Source organism: Canis lupus, chromosome 5 (genome assembly GCF_003254725.2).
Source record: "Canis lupus dingo isolate Sandy chromosome 5, ASM325472v2, whole genome shotgun sequence".
NCBI lineage: Eukaryota > Metazoa > Chordata > Mammalia > Carnivora > Canidae > Canis > Canis lupus.
Window position 1 is genome coordinate 27,778,003 of NC_064247.1, and position 6,515 is coordinate 27,784,517.

Here is a 6,515-nt window from a genome sequence, read left to right on the forward strand (position 1 = left end):
ACAAATACCCACCATTTGCTTCGACGTGGATGGAACTGGAGGGTATTATGCTGAGTGAAATAAGTCAGTCGGAGAAGGACAAACATTATATGGTCTCATTCATTTGGGGAATACAAAAAATAGTGAAAGGGAATAAAGGGGAAAGGAGAAAAAATGAGTGGGAAATATCAGAAAGGGAGACAGAACATGAGAGACTCCTAACTCTGGGAAACTAACTAGGGGTGGTAGAAAGGGAGGTGGGCGGGGGGTGGGGGTGACTGGGTGATGGGCACTGAGGGGGGCACTTGACCGGATGAGCACTGGGTGTTATGCCATATGTTGGCAAATTGAACACCAATAAAAAATAAATTTATATAAAAAATAAAGCTGGAATTAAATTTCCCAGAGCTACATGTAATTATTTCATTCCAGTAAGTTATGATTGATGGAGTATATATACTACATACTCACATGTGCTATTTATCTTATGAGTAATTAGAAGATGAAAGAAAAACGCCTTTTTCTAAATGCAATTTTCCTACAAAATAAAGTCTTTGAAAAAGTAGTTCATATACATGGGAAAAATAAATTTATCTTTGGTATCAAAATATATATAAACTGTTAATCTAATCTGCATTCCCTATTTCCTTAAATAAAAGTTTAAAACCTCAAAAGGTCATATTAGTGATGTGCTCACAATCATACTGAAAGAGCCAGACTTGATCCCTACATTTCTTGGTCGCCAGTGCTTCGAGATATTTACGTATTTTCCTGTAATACTTACTGTATGTTGATTTGTTAAGCATCTTACAATTTCAAAACAAGTTACCTGCTTTTAATTTATTAAAAAGTAAAAGAAATAGTAAAATAGAGATGGAGACATGACATATTGTGAGGAAAGAGAGTATCTACATCCTTGAAACATCTACCACCTACTCTACATATACCTTCAAACTTTCTAGAGGTGTCTCAAATATGATCTCACATTTCATCTTGTCAACAAACCTATAACATTTTTATCATTTTTATTTTATGAATGGATAAGATGAACTGGAGTTTGCTAGGTGTAATAGCTGCTGTCATGCCCTCAGAAGGAAGAATTGTATGTAGCCCAGGAGGGTTGGAGTGGGACTTGGGTGAGGAAGCTCTGGGCTAGTCCCTGGCTCTGTGGACACTCGCTCTGTCAACTGAAGCAATGACTTAATTCTTCTAACTCTTAATGTTTCTCTTCTGCTAAAAATGGAAGATACTGACCCCAATAATCTCACCATATTTCAACAGAGATCAAAGAAGCTATTCCATGTGAAGGAATGTGTGAACAAAAACCTACCTTCTAATATTCATGGTTCTTATCTTGGTACTCTTAGAGAACATTTGCATGAATGGAGGAAGAGAATGTTATATTGTTTATTAACAAGGTAACTGATGAATAATTCAAAAACACAAAAATAATGTTGTTTACTCCGAAAAAAAAAATGCTTTAGTAAGAGAATAAGTAAATAGCTGAAAAACCAGAAAGCAAATCATTGCCCTTAGTCCACTTTGATCCCTCTGCGTTCCACACATACTAATTAGAAAGAGTCCCCCATTTAGAGAGAAAATTATAAGTAATCCACTAGCTTACTCTTGATACCCTGCATTTCTTCCAGACTTGACTGATTATAAGAATATAGATTACTTTTTCTGGGGTGCCTGGGTGGCACAGTTGGTTAAGCAACATACTCTTGATTTTGGTTCAGGTCATGATCTCAGGCTAGTGGGACTGAGCCCCACATCAGGGTCTGCACTGAGCAGGGCTTGAGATTCTCTCCCTCTCCTTATCCTGGTCCCTCTGCCCCTCACCACCTCCTCTTGTACATGGACTCTATCTCTCCCAAATAAATAAAAAATCTTAGCAAAAAAATTGACTATTTTTTCAGTAGATCTTGGGGCAAGGCCAGTGAACCTATATTTTTAATAAGCTTTTCAGTTGATATTTAGATCTGGAAAGTTTATGAACGCAGCCTGAAGCAACAAGCAAAATCTAGATAGCTCCTCTGAGAGTAGAAAGTACAGAAGTGCACAAATACTCCATGAGTCAGGTTGCTATGAGATCTGAGTTTACAGGCACCTTTATCATTAGGCATTCTCCAGGTTCTTGATGTCCTAATAATGGTAGACCACCAAATTTTCACTAGAAAAATCAGAAGACTGACCACATACAAAGCTCTTAAACACTTTTTTTGAAACTGAGAACATGTGAAAATAAACAAGAGGTATTTAATGGTAAGAAATGTGTGCACATGTGCTATAGGTTATATTTATGTAAATGAAGAACCAGGAAATCCTTTAGTTACAGAGGACACCCCATCCATTGAATGATGACAACAGAATTGTCCCCTCATTTAGCAGGCTACTGAGTGAGGTGGATCCCCATCCACTATCCCTGGCACTTGTTAGAACCTCAGGCCAGGTCCCTGACCCAGCCGCAATCACCTTAGGTTTCTGATCTTGAGATAGAAGAAAGTAGCTCTCAATGTCTGCTCAGAGGCAAAACCAGGAGATTTGAGTCTGGAGCTCCAAGCTGCCATAATCTCGATGCTAGTTTACAGTGGGAGGAAATAAATGTTTCCAGAAAGAGAGAAGATATCTTGGTAATTTCTACACCTTCTCCCCCCCCCCCCGTTACCTCACAGGCACTGCTTATAGCCATGATTTTCCTGTAGCTTTGTTAAAGGACCGAAAATCAAAACAAAACAAAAACACCACCCCTCACCCCCAAGTTGTGTGACTGTCACATGCAGTTGGAACCAGAAGACTGATTGGCATCATGGGTTATCAGATACTTCAGGTGGAAAACGAGTAGATCCTAAATGATCAGGCCCGTTATTAGGAACTTTAACAACAAAACCACTGATCTTAGGGGAAAAATACAGCCTTTTTACTATTGGTATCATAGGATGCCATTTTCAGGAAAAACAAAATGTTCCCCATGAGTCTGAAAAGACATAAAAGTGACATGACCTGAATAGAACCTATTTTTCCAAGTGGCATTTTCCAACATTGCTATTCACATGCACGATATAGCAAACCCAGGTCAATATAAGAAAAATCATTTGACAGAAGGTATAACCTGAAGAAAATGTCAGATCATTCATTTCTCTGTAACTTCAGATATGCCTCTACTTTTCAAAATGACTGCAAAGATATTTTCCATCCATAATTATTCAGCTAGTATTTCTCAAGAAATATGTTCTGTACAAAATTTGAAAGAAAGCCTAGTGTTGTTCTGTGCAGATAACTTGAGAATCCATATAGGACCTAGACTAGGATTTAGCTTTCTTATTCTGAAAGATGTTCATTGTTTGAAATATATTTAGAGATTTTCGGATGATTTCTCTGAATAAAAATCTCTGTTGACTTGGGAGAAGAGATCAACATAAGCCTGTGATGTGAGCTTCAGTTTCTCAATTATATTTGCTAACAAGAGCATATAAAGGATATAGTTATACTTCCTTTGCACTGGTCTTCACAGTTTTTGTTAGAAAAAATAAGAGAAAAAAGTGATATTGATCTTTACATTTTGTTCTTTATGATCCATTATGCCACATTTTAAGATATGTCCTGCTATATTTTCTGACACAGCCACCTCTGATTCTCGAATTCATGATTGTTGGCAGAATGAAGTATAGGACTCTTTCTCCTTACAGACAAAGGAAAGCCATGATGATTCTCAGCCAAACTCAGAAACATTAAGTTTCTATATGAAAGAGAAAAAAACGGAAAGAATATACGTTACTTTTATTTTCTTCCTGATAAAATAAGGTACTATCATAAAGGTATGTATGTCTTTAACCTGAGATGTTTATTATCCAAGAAGTGGTGCTAGAAGGTAGAGACATATCTAGAGCCAAGGCATGACTACAAGTCATGGGGATAGATTTCACTGGAACAAATGAAAAACTTACTTGTAATATATTTAGTTCCCAAGAGAAATTAAAAGAAAGCAGATTATATACCATTAGCACCTGGGAATTCTTGGTGTACACAGAGTTAACTAGTGAATTAGAAAACTTCAAAATTTACTCTTTGCTAGGCTACCTAAAAAAATAAGACTAAAATGAGCTTCCTTGTGCACAACACTGTATCTATCCATTGATTTTACTTTAAGTTAGGCTGGATTTAACACAAATTTGCACTTAATAATACCTAATATTGATCATATACTTAAAATATGCTAGTCAGTAATCTCAGGGCTGAACTTGTATAATTTAAGTCTCAAGAGAATCACATGAAGAAAATGAAGCAGAGAGATTTAAGTAGTTTGGGCAATGCTTCTCCCTCTCCACCTGCCCCTCCCTCTGCTTGTGCGCTCCCTCTCTCTGCCAAATAAATAAATAAATAAATAAACAAACAAATACAAATCTTAAACAAACCCACATCTGAAAACAATAAAAATAGACAAAAGTGGAAAGTGGGAGACATTACGTAAAGACTGAACAAGGGATCCCTGGGTGGCGCAGCGGTTTGGCGCCTGCCTTTGGCCCAGGGTGCGATCCTGGAGACCCGGGATCTAATCCCACGTCAGGCTCCCGGTGCACGGAGCCTGCTTCTCCCTCTGCCTATGTCTCTGCCTCTCTCTCTCTCTCTCTCTCTCTCTGTCTGTGACTATCATAAATAAATAAAAATTTAAAAAAATATTAAAGACTGAACAGGTGTGTAAGTCAAGGTTCAGTTAGGAAGCATCACGGGATTTAATGTCATTGTATGAACTGTACGTATAAATAGTCTCTATAAGCCTGCTGTCTTTCTACCAGTCGCTGAAGCTATTAATTCAAGGGTTGAACATTTGGCAAGGGAAGATGGATGAAAAGTTAAGGAGAACAAAGCAATCTAGAATCCATAAGCCGATAGGAAATAAACAGATTATATAATATATACCATCAATAGTTGACCAAATTGGCATTTATAGATAACCCCACATATAAATAGAAGATTGCATACTATTTTCAGGTATCTGTGAATGAAACATTCAGCCAAGCAGACTATATCCCAGGCCACAGCCAATTCTAAATAAATTTTACAAGACTGAAATCATACAAAGTTATCTGACCACAACAGAATTGAATTCAAAAACCAATACAGAAAAAAGCATGGAAAAACTCAAATAATTAAAAAATAAATATAGACTTGGATATAATCAGTAGGTCAAACAAAAATATATGAGAACATTTTGAACCAAATGAAAATGAGGATCCAATACATCAAAATTTATGATATACAGCTAGAGCAGTAATTAATTACTAGGAAATTTACATCTAAAATATTTGAATTAGGATAATTAGATGATCCAAAAGCAATGATCTATAACAAGAAACAAAATAACCTTATAGTGATTAGAAGTATGAAAGTGAAAAGAAGTAGAAAATTATTAAATAGAAAATAGTAAAGACAATATAGAGAAAATCAAGCCAGAAGTTGTTTTTTTTTTTTTTAATCAACAAACTTCTAAAAATCTAGTTAGAAGGATGAAGAAAAGAAGAAATAAAGCATAAATGATCAAGGTCAGGAATAAAAGAAAGATCATAATTATAATCAAAAAGACAATAAAGGATAAGGTGAACATGTTATTTTCAAATAACTTTGTGAGGCAAGCATTATCTTGATACCAAAACTACAAAAAAATACATAAGAAGAAAAACTGTAGATGCATATTTCCCATGAACATGAATACAAGATACCTGAAAAAGTTAGCAAATCAAATCCAACAATACATGAAAAAGGAAATGTGTCATGCGTAAATGGTATTTATAATAAGAATGCGAGCTCATTTTAACATTCAAAAAATTAGTGCACCTGAACATACTAGCTGAATAAAGCATAAAACACATATAAACATTTCAGGTGAGCATTTGACAAAATTCAAGATGTTTTATGATAAAAATTCACAGCAAATTAGAAATGGAAAGGAACCACCTCAATCTAATAGGAACATGTACGAAAATCCTTGAGCTAACATGTGGAAGGTGAAAGCTTGAATATTTAAATCCTAACTAGGAGTGAACAAGATGCCTGCTGGCTCTCACCACTTCTATTCAATATCATAGTGGAGGTCCTAGTCCGGGCAATGGTTAAGAAAAGGAAAAGCCATGCAGATTGGAAATGAGGAAATAAAATTGCTTTATATGCAGAAGACAATCCCCCTTCAAAGAAATCCTAATGAATTTACCATCATAATAATAATAGTAGTAATAAAAGAGCTATTAAAATAAGTGTATTTGAACAAGATCACAGAATACAAGGTCAACATACAACAATCAATGAAGAGATAAATCTGACAAAAGGTGTAAAGCACACATATTAGAGACTATAAAGGATGGCATAGAAAATTATTGAAAATAAGTTTATCAAAGGCATATCATGTTCATGAATTGGAAGGCTAAATATTGTTACCATGTCAATTCTCTACATACTGATCTTTAGATTGAACTCATTCTTAATCAAAATAGTTCTTTTTATATAAATTGATAAGCAATTTCTACAATTTATAGAAACAT